A 16,984-nucleotide genomic window follows, 5' to 3' on the forward strand; every position below is an offset into this window, starting at 1 on the left:
AAGACTTCCTCCAATCAGGTTCAGAGGAATGACAGAGGCCTTCTCAGGTATATGTGCAGATGTTGGCAGTGTGTACAGAAAATGTGGACCTCAACTTACTCTTCTCAAATGTTTACATACTCCCCTACAAAGACCATCTACTGAGACTAGCAGAATCTGCCTCTTCCCTTAGCTATATGTAATAACTTACCTCTTTATTCAGCTGTAAACAATAACTCCACCTCCTTGATCTAGATATATAAAACAAACATACAGAGTTTCAGAATTGCTGTTGGTGCATCTCCGTCAGAGTGCATGGACCACCCAATCTCAACTTGTTTGTTTGTGTGTCATTATATCATTTCCTATCATCCCAGTTAGGTCAGTCCGTTTTCTGTGCAAATCATATCACAGATCATGAATACGTGTTTTAATTCATATGAAACAATACATATTTCTCTCTCTCTCTCTCTCTCTCTCTCTCTCTCTCTCTCTCTCTCTCTCTCTCTCTCTCTCTCTCTCTCTCTCTCTCTCTCTCTCTCTCTCTCTGTGTGTGTGTGTGTGTGTGTGTGTGATACAATTAGAAAGGGAACTATAAGAGATTATGTGTGTGTGTTCGGGATGAGGAAGTTTGTAATAGAATATATGTGACATGCAAACAGAAGAGAAGAAATATTTGAGGAACAAAACAGGAACAGAAATGAGTGTGCAGAGGGAAGAATAAGAACATATAGTCAATGTATAAAGACTATATCTATACTCATTATACTTTATTACACACACACACACACACACACACACACACACACACAATGAAGCCAAATACTTTATATTCCAGCTTCATTTATGTCACTGTGATTAAACAGCCAGCCAAAGAGCAACATAGGAGAGTAAAGGGTTTGTTTAGGTTAAATTCTAAGTTATTGTTCATTATTTCAGGAAGATCAAGGTAGGACTCAAGTATCTAGTCACTTCACATCCACAGTAAAGAACAGGCATAAATGAATGCGCACATGTTGATGGCTTACGTACTGCTAACTTTATCTTCTCTATAATTCGGAAAGCTCTTCCTAGGGAGCTTTCCTAGGTACTTCCTACCATGACATGGGTCTTGCTACATCAATTAACAATCAAGACATTCTCCCACAGACATGGCATGGATTGATCTGATGAAGACTATTGCACTCCAGCACAAGCCTTCGTAGAGCTTCTTCAGGGAAGGGTCATTTCAAGACCTCACCAATGGCCTCTGAGGACCTTAGTGTCTCCTCTCAAACTCCAGCTATGCCAGAACCAGCTGGCTCTGAAGATTTTCAGGGGTGGAGGCACATTTTATATGTTAACTTAAAGTTTAGTTTTTAGAAGCTAGTACACATGTAATCCCAAGACCTTGATTTCAACATAGATCTATAGTTCCTAGGCTGTCTTTACCATGCTCTTTCTCCTAGACAAGGAGATGAGCCTTTCAGTACTATCAATACTCTGAATTTTGATTCAGTGACCCAGATCAAAATTAGAACTTCACTTGTCATATTCCTCAATGTAAACCATTTGGTTTACAATATTATGGGGTATATGAAGGCCCTCCTGTCAGTGGATATAAGCTTTTATACAACTTCACCTCTCTCTGCATTCCCACAAAAGAATACAACATGAATTTTGGTGCATATGAACAATTAAGTCAGCAAGGTTCACTTGTCAACAGCTACTGGGAAATGGAGAAGCTAAGATGGACAACATTATATATTCTGTGAGTATTGCCAGGTACACTTAGAGATTTTAATTGTTTTAAGTTAAAGCTGAGCATGACCTGAAACAAAACATGAAGATGGAGAAGAGAAACATCTAACAGCATCATTGCTCCTGGTACAAGTGAGGCACCTGGTCTGCATGGGATCAGTTGATCCCAGAGCTACCACCAAGGTAGCTACTTCAGCCTAAGTTTTAAAGAGCAAGAAAATGAAGGTCAAGGGGTTGAGTAACTTGTGTGGAGTCATTTGGTAAAGCTGGGCTGGAGTTTGGGTTATGACAAGTTTGTTTGATTTCAATTGTCTGTGTTTCCATTTTACCAGGGAAACAGAATCAATAGATTCACTTTCTAAAGTGGTAAAAAAAAATCTCACTAAGAAAATCATGTTCTCTATGCCAGGTTTCTTTTATTCTCTGATTCATATTTTACTTCTTTTGTTCATGAATTTACTGAATCAACAATGGCTTATGATACCAGTGCTGTCGAGATAATCCAGGCTCTGTCAATGGTTTTAATTGATTCTGACCCTATAGTTTCTCTCTCCTTTTGTCAACTCAGGATCTGAGAGGATTAAATATGCAAGACACTGGCTGATTTTCAACATTTTGGTAAGGAAGGAGATAAAAACAACATCTAAGGCAAGTTTACATTTTAAGAGTCTTCAGTTGTCTCTGTTACACCACCCACCACTATTCTGAAAAAGTTGATTTACATGCCTCTATGTCAGCTTCCAATTTGGAAAGAGATTCTCCTTTGATGAAGGAGGCAAAAAATCCCAGGAAAGTGAACATTTTACGAATTTTTTTCCAAAGAAGAGATAAAGTCATCTTTGGTTTGAGGACTTTAACTGATTTTCTTATTCTTAGCAATTTGGAAAACTAGCAAGGAATTATCTTTATCATTCCTTTGCCTTCATTTAGTGCCCATCCAGCCTTCCACCCAGGCTGTTTAATTGGCTCTCTATTTCACTTAAGGAAAAGGTACATAAACCCGGGCAGTGATTTTGTTTCTACTTCATAAAATTGCTTAGTTTAATTATAAAAGCATTTGCGTCTCATTATAACTTAGGCAACTAAGATGGAGCACACTAAACCTTTGCACAGCCTTAGTATAAAACCAACTATTCCCGTGTTTTTACCTTGCTTAAAATGATGTTATTGACATACTGAGAGAAGAGATCGGTGATCAGAATCGGGACTGCCGCGCTGTAAATTCCTTACCATGTGATGGGATGATAGAAAGAGCTTCCTGTACTACACTTCGTGCTACTACAGTTCTTGACGCACCACCATGAGATAGATGTGTCACTAACCCCACTTGACACTTTAGAGAGGCTGCTTAACATGATACAGCTGCTAATAACAGAATTCAGATTTTACGGTTTGAAAACTTCTGTAGTCTTTATGCTCCTGTCTTAATCACTTTGGGTGCTATGACAAACACTATCAAGTGGCTTGGTCTATTAGAAAACAGGTATTTATTATTGACACAGTTTTGGAGACTGAGGAATCCAAGATCGAAACATCAGCATGTTCAGTTTCTGGTGAGGACTCAAGTGCTGGTTCATTGTCACCATGTTATCTTTCCTCCTCATAGGGGATGAAAACTGTTCCGCAGGGTCCCCTTCACATGGGTACCAGTTCCCTTAATGAATCAGGGAGGTGGATCCACCTCACCACGCAGTCTTGGCTGTCAGAATTCCAAATCTACAAATTCCATCTTTCATTTGAATTTTGTGAAAAAAAGTTTTGATTCTTTATAACTTTCTATTTCTGTGCTTGCCTCTCTAGACATGTTTAAAGTTAAAATTTTACTTTAAAATATTATTTTATTATGATTTGTGTACTTTTTTATTTTCATGTTTGTTTTCTAGAGAGAGAAGGAAAGAGAGAGAGAGAGAGAGAGAGAGAGAGAGAGAGAGAGAGAGAGACAGAGAGAGAGAGACAGAGACAGAGACAGAGACAGAGAGACAGAGAGACAGACAGAGAGAAAGACAGAGAGAGAGAGAGAGAAGATAATTGGGAGGATCTGGAAAGAGATGGGGAGGCGAACCATAATCAGAAGATAAATTGTATAAATTTTCAATGAAAAAGTTTTAAATAAATAAATAAAATGGTAGTAGACTCATATGCAGTTGTAAGGAATATTAAATGTAACTCTGGATCTTTTTAATGTATATTCCACACTAATATATTGTAAGGCATATTAAATATTGAAACCAAGATATGAACATTGGTTCTGTTACAAAGGAATCCTCATTACAAGGGCTATCCTTTTATATCTGTCCATGTTATCCACATTTTCACTGTCTTATAAACATGAATCTATTGGACATTTATTAATTTTTGTCACTTAAAGAATGTTTCATAAGTACAATCATGTCGTGGATAATCTTTAGGCGATAGTTCTATGTTCAGCATGCAGGTTTTTGTTTGGTCATTTTTTATTACTACTGAATAGTCAGATCATTGTTGACTTAACCATTTACTCATTTAAGACCATCTAGGAGGTTCCCAGACTTTTTAGCGATTAAAAACAATCCTGCTGTGAATATTTATTTAGTTATTCTTGTGAATATAAACTTTTGTTTCTCTGAGAAAATGCTCATGAGTATAATTGCATTTTTGTGTGATAATTGCATGGTTGGCTTCTTTAAAAGCTTACAGATCCTTTTCCAGAGTTGATGTATCATTTGTATTCCTACCAATAGTGCAAACACTGCATCTTGTTACTATTATATTTTTGTCATTCTGGGGCTATTTAGAGATATCATATTGAACCTTAAACATATTTCTTTGTTGGTTAATGATGTTAACAGTGTATGTGTGTGTGTTGCATATGTACACCCCTTTCAGTGGGTGTCTCTCCCTATCTAGTGCTTATATTCTCAAAGAATTTCTTGTTTTACTATGAAGTGTTGAGAGTTCTTTATGTATTTTAAATATTAGTTGTTTTCTAGGTAGATGATTTGAAAATATTTCTCGCCCTAATATAACATAAAGTATCTTGGTGTAACTCTAACCAAGCAAGTCAAAGACCTGTATGACAAGAACTTCAAATATCTGAAGGAAAAAATTGAAGAAAATATAAGAAGATGGAAAGATCTCCCACGCTCATGAATTGGTAGGGTTAACATAGTAAAAATGGCCATCTTACCAAAAGCAATCTATAGATTCAATGGAGTCCCCATCAAAATACTAACACAATTTTTTTTTGCAGACCATGAAAGAACAATTCTCAATTTCATATGGAAAAAACAAAAAAATCCAGAATATCAAACAAACAACCCCAAAACCAAAAAAAAACAAACCAAACCAAACGAAACACAACAAAATCCTATACAATAATAGAACTTCTGAAGGTATCTCCATCCTTGACTTCAAACTATACAACAGAGCAATAGCAACAAAAAGCTGCATGGTACTGGCATAGAAATAGATTGGTTGATCAATGGAATCAAATCAAAAACCCAGAAAGAATCCCACATACCTATGAGCATACAATGGGGAAAAGAGCAGCATCTTCAACAAATGGTGCTGGTCTAACTGGATGTCTACATGTAAACTAGTGAAAGGAGGAGAACACCAACCCACCCACAAACACTTCGATCTAAAACTTACCCTGCCTATAAGATGTGCAGTGATAAAGATAGAATAGGTAGAGCAGAGATTGAGGGAATGTCCAACCAATGCATGTCCCATCCCAAGTCCTAGTCCATGGAAGAAAGCCAGCCCCTGACACTATTACCAATACTCTGCCATGCTTGCAGACAGGAGCCTAGCAGAGATGTCTTCTGAGAGGCTCTGCCTAGCAGTGGTTTGAAACAGATGCCGAGACTCACAGCCAAACACTTGGCAAAGCATAAGTCTAGTAGAAAAGTGAGAGGGGGCAATAAAAAGACCTAGAGCTGACAAAAGCTCTGCCAGAAGACCAACATAGCCAACTAACCAGGGCTCAGAGGGGCCTGTGGAGTCTGAAACACCAACCAAGGACCATGCATGGACTGGACCTAGGTCCTCTACATAGATGTAGCCAATGGGCAGCTCAGGCCTCATGTGGGTCCACAAGTAAAGGGAGTGGGGGCTCTCTCTGACATGGACTCTATTGCCTACTTTTTGATCATTTGTCCCTGCTGGGACTGCCTTGCCAGGCCACAGGGGAGGAAGATATACTCAATCCTGGTGTGACTTCGTGAGCTGATGTGGGTGGGTAGAGGAGTCCCCCCCTTTTCTGAGGAATAGAGGAGGGGGTATAGGGCAGAGTGGGTGGGTCTAGGAAGAGAGGAGGAACGGAGCTTCTTCTTCTTTTTAATTTCACAAGGCTTTTCGTATTGTAAAAGTTTTAATCTTGATGATATTCCATTTGTCTATTTTGTGCAAAGTATAAGCACTCTTTGTCCAGACTACATCCTGAAATTATTTTTGTAAAGGCTTTAGAGATAATGTTTTACATTATACCCATGATCTACTTTTAGTGGGGTTTGTTTTGTTTTTCACTTGGTTTTGTTTTGTTTTGTTTTTTTTTTTTGTTTGCCCCAGGATGCCTGACTATTACAGCAACACTCGCTGAAAATTTTTATTGGATTGCTTTGTACTGTTATCAAACAAAAACTGAGCAGGTGGCTAAGGATGATGATTGAAAGGAAAGCAATGAACATACTTGTTTACCACTCTTAGTGTGGATGTTCAGGTGGAGGAAGCCATCGAGTAGGGAAAGCCTGCATGTGGTAAACATTTCTCAAATTTCACATAAAATGATAGTAAGAACATATAGGCTCACTTTCCTCCATGAAGGAACAGACTTAGCAACACTATGTAAACAAATTGTCTTTGAGGGGACTCCAGAAGCCACTTAAGGATGAAAAGGCCGTGAAGAACTGCATCCTCACAAGTGGAATGCTTGTAGCATCTCTTAATCAGCAGCATAGTCCAAGCAGATGTTAACACATGACTCTGTGTTTAAAAGAGAATGGCCCCCATAGCTCAGATGTTTGTATACTTGAATTGCAGTTAGTGGAACTGTTTGAGAAGGATCAGAAGATGTGGCTTCGTTGGAAGACCTGTGTTGTTTGGCATGGCTTTGAGGTACTAAAGGCTAGAACCATTACCAGTTAGACCTCTCTGCCTCTTGTTTGTTGATCCAGATGTAAATTGTCATCAATGCTCTGGTGCCATGCCTGTCTGCTTGCTGCCGTGCTCTCCACCATGATCATGGACTGCAACCCTCTGGAACTGTAAACACCAAATAAATGCTTTCCTTCCTAACTTGCCTTGGCCGTGGTACCTTATCATAGCAATAGGAAAGTAACTGAGACATTCTGTGTTAAAGAATGTAGCTCTACTGTTGTTGCTTTTCAGGAGGGTGCTTGAAATGTTTCTGTTTAACATGCCATGGACTGGTGAGAACTGTCATAAGTTGTCTGTCTAAAGGCTGTGGAGGAGGAAGGCAAATGAACACATTCTTTTTACAGAATCAAATAAACAATATTATTATAGAATTATTTTGTGGAGAAAAGTGATTATGAACTCATTTGAGAGAAACACAGTAAACAAACAAACAAACAAACAAAAAACTTATGGCTTGAAGAAGTTTATTTTCAGGAAAATGTTGGAATGTCCTCAGAATCTTTCTGTGCAATTCTTGGCACAAGTATTTTCTGAATAAAGTCTCTTATTAATTACTTAGAAAGGTAACTATTCTAAAATCTAAACTTCTATCAACAATCATAAGACTTAAAAGGGTAGGGGCCATGGGCAAATCAAAGGGAATAAAAAAAGATGTCCAGAAATTAAAGAAATCAGACTCCAAGGACTTTGAGGTAAAATCTTGGCCTACAAGGTGCCTTTACAATGTCCAAAGAGAAAAAGGAAGGTCTTGAGAAAGTCATGAAGGTAGTGACAAAACCAGTGCCAAGTTCAGAGCAGAAATGGTGATACACAAAATGAGTGAAGACAAGCTGAACACACCACGGGCCATGTGTCTCTCCAATGGAGCTAAGGGAAACAGAAGCCTCATTCAAAAAGTAAGCCAAGTGGCACTGATCCAAGCAAATTAGCAGCCACAGGACAAGCCTACAGCTCCTACAGCCTCAGATCAAACTGCAGATTTTGATTGGATGGTGATTTCTCAGGCATAAGGTCCAGCAGTGATGAAGAATTCTAACTTGTCACATTTTATGGCCTGGAAGACAGTGACTATGCATGATCTTTAAAGAAAAGCTGCCGCTTGGTTTTGAGTACCTTTGTGTTCCAAGAGCAGAAGAAAATGGCCATAACGCATCAAATTTGACTTTTTCTTACCACAGTCCCAAGATGAGAGACAGCAGTGAGAAGCATTATCAGAGAGTCTGTGGCCTGGCTGCTAGCAAGCTGAAAGGTTCAGCTTAGACAGTGATCTACAAAGGGAAAGGTAATCTTCCCTTGGTGTCTGGATGCAAATCTCATCAATTACTATTAACCCTATAGCAGGACTGCACTGAGCCTGAGATCAATGAGTGGATCATCCTCCATAGCCATCATCTGCCGTTCTCTGCTACAGAGTCCAAGAACTGGAGAACTGAAGTTTTCTGTATTTTCAACTGCATCACTGTAACAGGTTGATTAGTACTTCAGGAGGTGGGAGTTATAAAGTCCAGTCTTTCCCCCACACACGTCTCAGTGTTGTGGTTGCTTCTCACATTCCTAATACTCTCCTCCAGCTAGACCATTAGGCACTTCATGGAGGTATAATGGGCAGTCTTTGGAATGTGGGCTATTCTATCACAAAACTGCAAAGCTGAGCATGGCCCCCAAAGGTCCATGCTACTCAAAGGGAAATTTCTATAGCAGAGACAACTCTGATAGACATAAGGTACTCATCCAACACAGGAGCGTATGGTGGACATCACGCACTCACCCAATTTGGCATCAATGCCAGGATAAGCTACAGAAGAAGTCAAGAGTCTACAAGTCTAACTGACACTTCTTCCCATGTATTTCTCCCAGTTACTTTTCTGTTGCTGTGAAGAGACAGCATGACCAAAGAAGCTTACTTTAAAAAGCATTTAATTTGGGACTTGTATTTCCAAAGGATGAGTCTATAGCCCATGATCATTAGTGTAGGAAGAATGGCAGCAGGCAAGCAGTCATGACACTGGAGCAGTAGCTGACAGCTTACATCTGATCCATGCTCATAAGACAGAGCTACCTGGGATGGAATGAGCTTTTGAAGCCCACCTTCAGTGACACGTCTCCCCCAACAAGGCCTTACCACCCACATCCTTCACAAACACTTCTATCAACTGGGACCAAACATTTAAACATACCAGCTTAAGGATGCCATTCTTACTCAAACAGCTACTATTACATTTAACATAGAAGTTTCTTCAAAATCTACAACTCCCATACATGTGAGCTATATAATTTCTGGGCATATAGACAAAGGACCTAAGTCAGCATACTGCAGAGATAACTAGTGAAGAAGTGGGAAGTTCATCTAAAGACAAAAGCAGTAAAGAAAATGTAATAAATCCATAGAATGGAAATTTATTCCGATGTGAAGAGAGAAAAATGTAATCCTGACACTTGCAGGAAAATTAATGGCACTGGAAATCATTATGTTAAGTGAGATAAGCCACATTCAGAAAAAAATTCTATGTGTTTACTTTCATATTGTGTCTAGACTAAAATGTGTGTGTGTGTGTGAGAGAGAGGGGGGGGGGAGGGAGGGAGGGAAAGAGATTGTTAGTTGAAGAATGGGGGCCCATAAGAGAAGAAGAGCTCTTAAAGGAGAACAGAAGAAAACAAAAAGTAATGCGAACATATGAAATGCCAAGGAAGTAGAGACCCTTTAAGGGTGGGTAGGTGCCAAGCAAGAGGAAGCAGGAGATGGGTAGGGCAGTAGGGGAGGGTGGGAATAAGAACAAAGCAAAATCATATATGTGTATGAAAATACCCCAAATTCCAATCATTTTATGTGTTAACTTAAAATGATAATTTTAAATTTAAAGTAAAATGTGCTTTCAAACTGACACATGATAGATTTTGCTCTTGTGGGAGTTCTGAGGACGCAGTGAGATGTGGAGAGGAAATGCTGTTTGGTGCTAGCACTTAGAGATCTTGGATGCTAGTAGGATTCGATGTGTATAGTTTAGATTATGCTCTGTCTCAGAACTTTTGCTTGATTGACACTGTAACAGCCTGAGTGAGACTTGACTTCTGGCTGCCCATAGTTTTGAGCAGGTTTCCTCCTACACTGATTCTGGCTGTGGCACCTTATAGCCAACTTTGGCTAGACATGACACAAGCAGAAGCTTAGTAATGTCTGGTGGACATGGCTTCATTCCCCTGGGAAACTGTTGTCTCCCTGAAAAAAAAAATGTCATGTAGGAGGCTACACCTGACCCTCTGTTGGGGATTTAGTTAAGTAAGATATCTTGGGCCACTCATCCCCTAGTCAATCTGTTGTGAGTTGTCCCAGACAAGATCAACAAAGAAAGTATCCAAATGACTCCACCCTAAACTGCCAGATCACGAGCCACCCAGTTATTATCTTAACACATTCAGCTTTGTAGAATTTTGGCAAAGAACAAAAGATATTTGATTCACAAGCATAAAAACTCCTTGAGGACAGGGCTTGGCTCATATGTGTCTAGTTGATCCACCTTATGGTCAGTCTAGTACTCTGTAGCAACGAGGACAGAAATACAGCTACCTTGTGAAGTAAGGAATGTATACAGAGGGTCAGAGGTTTTCCATGAGGGTAGATTGCACACAAGGCTTCTAGAAAGTTCTTGAATTATAGTGTGGGGCCACTGGGAGTAAAGCTCACGTTGACCCAAATAATAGATTGTTGGCTAATTCAAAAACCTCTCTCAGCGCTATGCTCCCTCAGACCTTGTTGAGGTTCCAGCTTGCATAGTATATCTCAATTTAAAAATGCATTTTCACTGAGAGGAAGTAGCATTAAAATGAGCAACTTTATGATCCATTTCATTGTGCTCCTTTGCAGTCTGGTTAACAATGCATTTTAATAAGCAAGAGGCTGTGGATTTGCTGTCCGCTCATGTAAATGAGACTCTGAACTCATCTTTATCCTTCACTGTGATTACTTTTTATTTATTTTTGAAAGCTTCCTGAGTTTCAGCTCATTGTTCAATTGTGAATCATATCTGCGCTATATGGAGCAGTTATTTTAATTTCTGGATTCTGAATAGCCATTCTTTCTGCAATTCATTCCACTCTGCCTTTTTCACTTTGGTTTTATTAAATGTAATTTATGCCAGTTTTTCTGTACCTGCTAGAAATCACTTAGCTGTGAGTTTCTTGTCATCCCTATCCCTGTTCTGTACTCTAATTCCCATTAGACAAATCTTCTTTGGATATAGAGAAATCTGCACAATAAATTTATGCTTTCTAATGAATTTATTTCATACATGAGTACCTCAAGGCTTCAGTGGCAAAAATATTTCTACAGCCCCTGGAAATGAAGCCAAATTAAATTACCAGTGTATCATAGGAATATAAAGTAATGAGAGATCACCTTAGTCTGTACTGTTTTTCACAATAATAGGCATCCAAAACAAGACAATATGTGTCTAGAATGACACATTGCTAGTCTGGAGTGGAACGGAGGAGAAGCTTGAAAATGAATATGGATTGCGTGGTGTGAAATCACGTGGTATGGAATAGTAGCTCCCTTTCGGGTAATATTACAAGTCCTGTTCTGGGTCGCTGGTTCTCAAATGCCTTTTATATCTTCCCTTCATAGCCATCATGACTTAGTCTGCCCTTCATTTGCCTCCAGCGTCCCTCCAACAGATACACAATCCAGTCTACCAGAATCCTAGCACATCTGAAAGTGAGAGGGCCCTGATGAGGAGTCTCCAAACTCTCAACAATACTGTGAATTTCTTTGGGGTAGAGCTTTCTAGATCAACCTGATTCTTGGGCTATCAGAAATATTTTGAAACTAGGAGAAGCAAGCATATGTGACCAGCATCTTATCCTGAACTACAGCTAGCACCTTCTTAGGATTTATGCTTTGAGTACACTTAATTCTGATATATATCAGATAAGATATATATATATATATATATATATATATATATATATATATATATATATATATATCTTAGCTTAGGCTAACTGGAGTCTTGGTTAATCTCTTCTGGCCTACTGTCAGCTGTTAGTGCATATAAATATCTATCTAAAAATATATGGTGGTGAAATTTGTCTGTACAAAATGGAACATAGCTGTGTGATTTCAAACACTAGTGTTTAAGACTAACAATGTTCTTGAGACACCTAGAATCTCATTCTGTGGCTTGGATCTTTTATCCAAGAACTCAGAATATGCATTCACTCCTTTTTAGACAAGGATATCGTGTAGGGGAGATAAACATGCTTTTGTTTTGATCCCAAGTGTGGGATGGGGAGCAGACTTGTGAGAGAGCAGGTGATGTTTATCTACTTAGAAGTCAAACCTCTGCGTGGTGGCTTGGTTGTTGCCAGCTGAAAAACATCCTGGTACAGATTCTGAGAGTATATATATATATGCCCCAAACAGGAGACGGGGCTTTTTTTTGGACTTGGTGTTGCTTGGCTGTTCATTATTCCACTTGGAGACACTCTTGGAGAGAACCACTCCAGGGAAGGCTTCAAGGCTTTGGGCTCTGTCTGAGGCTATGGGTTCTGGTTGCTCCAGGTTCCAATAACAACCTTGGTGGGATTGCTGGTCTGCTGAAATCCTGCTGACTACGCCAGGAGAATTGTTCCTAGGAACTGATACCCAGAAGGTTTCATTCTTGTTTTCCTTAATCTCCTTTCCCTCTTGTTTAGGGTAGTCGGGTTGTAAGGGTGGTACACTCGTTTAATAAGTTCATAATAAAGTACACTTCTAAGGAAATTGAGCCTATAATATCTCATTTTTTTAAGAAAAAGGAATCTGGTCTTCATCGCTGATTCTTTAGAAACTGTCAAGGGCTGGCTTGAAAAATGCCACAGATAGTTAACAGGCCAAGAAGAGAAATAAAAAGAAACCACAAAGGCAATGTATATATTTTTAAAAACCCATAAATATATGATAAATATATGACTGTATCAAAAGAAGAAAAAACCATTAAAGCAATATAGGTGCACTACACACTAGGATACAAGATTATTGCAGCTCTCAGTGCTTGTCAGAGAAGTTTCTTTGTAAAGTGGATGGTGGTTAACATGGAGAATCACAGATGGTCAAAGTGCAGAGAATAAATGTCTATAAAGTGCTCAGCCATAAACAAAACATATACATGAAAACCCTCCCTATCAAGGCTCAGGGAACATCAGGTAAGAGAGGGCAGAGTGTGTGTAAGAGCCAGAGGCTGGGGAGGACAGATTATTGAAAGCATTTCCTGCAAGAGACAGAACTCTTGCACCCATTTACAGCAGCTGTGTGCAATGCATCACTCACCATTCCTGGGTGGGAGAGAGGCACATAAGTCACCACACGTTGTTGAGGCTATTGATGGTAATGTGTGTCAGAGGGAGGGGAGGGAGATTCAGTTGTCCTTAGGAATAGCACAGATGGTGACAAAGCACACTAAATGGACTCAGTAAGTTATGAAAGAAATAAAGAAAAAGAGAGGAATCATGGAGTTAGGGGGAAAACATGGAGAGGGGAGAAGTTAGAGGGCATTAGTTGGGAATAGATACGATTTAAAATGTATTGTGTACATCTAGCCACAGGAATAGATAAAAGTATTAAATGAAAACTCCTCGATAGTGTCACCATTTGGCAACACACACACACATGCACACACACATACACACATACATCTTGGACATGTTTTAGAAAAGTTGAGCATTAAAGTGCAATCTATGAAGTCATCTACCCAAAGTATAGTTGTTAGATTATTGCTAAAAGAAACAGGCTAGAAGATACATTCCTCCCAGTTCCCAAACTTCCATCCTCATATAAAGTAAGCTCTTGAGGACAATGCCCACACCAGGTCTCAGTAAAAATCTCTTGTCATAGCAAATGCTGTGCTGTGTACCTCATGCTAAATTTTTACATAATGAAGAACCGTTTGATTTCATTCGCATCCATAAAAGCTATTGTTTATAGTCACGTGTACCCTTTTCCTTACCATTTCTTAGGCAATGGAAAGTAGAAAACCACTGTCCAGGAATTTGGTGCCATGAAAACTATTCAGCATGTGAATTTATGTATTTTATTTCTAGAAATTCTACAATACTATGCCCGGGCCAGTAGACAGCTGGGAGCTAAAATGTCTTGGTGAAATAATAGTCTCATTTTGGTTCTGAATAAAATTCTTCTTTCTTCTCTGCAATTTTATGTCTTAATTTTATGCATACATATTCAGGTCATAGACCATTTCTTTTAGACAGAGACAAAACTTAAAGAAGTAAGAAGTGTGGAAATGAAGGAAGCATCCCTGAACACAGACTACCAAATAGTCAACACATTAAATTCCAGTGGGGCATTAGTGGTGAAATATGCATTTCTTTACCATTCAGAAAAATAAATCTAAGGACAGATTGGAAGCTTTAAAATGTAGTCTGCGGTACACTGCCAAGAAGGCTGAAGTTTCCTGCTGAAGGAAATGGCCTGCTGATTGCAGCATCACATCAACTTCTATGCTGTGTGCTTTATTTATGCTGGATAACTAGGATTGCTTAGTGTTGGGTTTCCTCAATTTGGAACTTTGAGCATTAACTCTTCTGTCTTTGAAATCAATGTAGATGTTTATAATAGCACCATGGACAGAGTCACAGCACCATCTGTCCTTGCACTAGGAGCATAGACATCTCCAGATAGAAAAAAGAAACACAACAAAACACAAAGTAGTAAACTACTTTCAATAATAGCAGCTATGTAAAATATGTACATCTCTTTCCACCCTTGAGACAACAATCATTACTTTCAATGTCTTGATTACTAAAGCACTGTTGGAGTCTAACACATGTGGGGATAGTTACATTCTCAGTAAACATAGTGTTAGAAGTGATGAAAGAGGGCTATCAGACTACCATGGAAGATACAGAACAAGATGAAGCTGCCATTTAGGGTGAGTGAGGAAGAAGGGCTACATATAGAAACCCTGTCTCAAAGAACAACAACGAAGAAGAAGAAGAAGAAGGAGGAGGAGGAGGAGGAGGAGGAGGAGGAGGAAGAGGAAGAAGAGGAGGAAGAAGAAGTTGTTGTTCTTCAGGATGGGGAAGAGGTTGTTTTATAGGAGAATAAAAAGATAATCCAATAAGGGCTCACCTGTTCTTACTGAAAGCCATTTATTATTTAAGTTTTATATCCCATGGGAATAGACCATACAAAGTTATCATTTCCTTATTTCACATTTATCAAGAAAATTTCACAACCATGCCTTTAATTTGTGAGTATAACTTTCAAAATGCTAGTAGATTATCTACAACTTTAAGGAAATTTCAGCCACTAAAATATGCCTTAATTAATTTCATTTGGTGAAATTAGGGAATGTATCCCAACATCAGCTGCATCCTCCATTGAAATAGAAATAAGAATACAGAGTCCTTTTGAATAAGCAGAGCATTATCTGCTCGTACTAACACACAACCCCACTCTTCTGTCTTTGGGTTTCTTACTGGGGGACAGGAGACTTTTCTGCAGCTGCACTTCCCATTTTGTTTAGATAAGGAATTAGTATTTTATCGCGCTTTGTCCAGAACAGCTGCTCTGCTTTTTCCTAACAGCTTAATGGGTCTCATTTGCCATAAATATAAAGCGAGAAAACTGGATTCTCGCACCAGCTCTCCTCTCTTCACAGATAGTCTTCTGCCAGGTACTTATCATCTGAGGCTCTCTTCACTTAGAGCAAAAGAGTCTGAAGGACAGATGAGCTAATGGTTTGTTTGGGTAGTGTAGAGAAGCTAAAGAAGGCGGGGCATGGTGGCACACACCTGTAAGCCTAGCACTCAGGAAGGCAGAAGCAGGTGGACCTCTGTGAGTTCGAGGGCAGCTTGGTATACAAAACAAGTCCAGGACAGCCAAGGCTACACAGAGAAACCCTGTCTCGAAAAAGAAGAAGCTAACGAAGAACAAAAACTACAGCTGTCAAAGTATTCAAAGCCTGTATACCTGGAGATCTGAAAGAAGATATAGAGGAGATGATGACCATTCCAGGCACAGTATTGCTCCAATTTGAGGGAAAGAGGCAGGATATAATGGGTTTTGGTGAGCCATTCTTGGGGGTGTGCCATTGTTGTGGTCCTTCTTGCTAGTGAGAAGACAATAATGCTTATTACTTCTTCCTTGCCCCACATCTTTTAGCACATTTATTCTTACTACCAACTAGTATTCATATCCTAAATTGTTATGCCACCTTCCCATTGTGAACCTATTAGAATCCAAGAACAACAACAACAAAATTAAGAGGAAGGTGGGTGACCATTGCACAAAGGAAGAAGGAAGTAGCCCATGAGAAGATCTGAACTTCTATGAACAATACACAATGTTTCTACTTTTCAAAGGTATTTTTTCATAGTTTGTAAGTACCCCTCCCCCCATTTCACAGAATGCCTTGGGAGAGCTATGATCACATCTACCACATTTTCATTTCAAGTCCCCTCCCTCCATCAAGGCTGAATTGCACCTTCCCACGCTCCAATGTTTTCTGCACATTTGCTTTGTGATTTAAATAATGAATGATGCATGATTGCATGATTTAAGATGACAATTATTCTTTGAGTGCAAATCTCAGGAATAAGGGTGATAATTATCCATGGGAAAGGAACAGCAGAATACACTGGTGGAATGACGTTTCTTTCATGCCATTTTCCTTTTCTCTGCTTCTTAGTTGATGTATTTTATGTTTTCAGAATCTCAACTCCTTTGCTTCATTACTAACCTCTAACAACTGCACAAAGTCATAAACTCTGAAAGTTCTATTATCATACAAGAACACCCTCTCCCATTATTTTTAATGTAGATGTTTAGAAATGTAGGTTAGGGGATTTAGTCCTAAGATAACTTTCTAGGAAATTATAAAAATATTTACAAATATTGGATGGTGAGTTAATGTCAAGATATTACCTTATTTAGAGTTGAGGCTATAGAGCTCATTGATACAGTACTTGCCTAGTATATGTGAAGCCATAGATTTGATTTTCACAACTAGAGAAAAATACGTTTTATTCTAATGATTTAATATTAAATTTTTGTTACATGAAGACAATGTTTTATTTTATTTAGATATATCTGATTTGGTGAGCATGTGATGAACTCTGAGCTCTATAATGAAGT

The sequence above is a fragment of the Acomys minous genome, assembly GCF_964271855.1.
Source record: "Acomys minous genome assembly, chromosome: 11".
Classification (NCBI taxonomy): Eukaryota; Metazoa; Chordata; class Mammalia; order Rodentia; family Muridae; genus Acomys; species Acomys minous.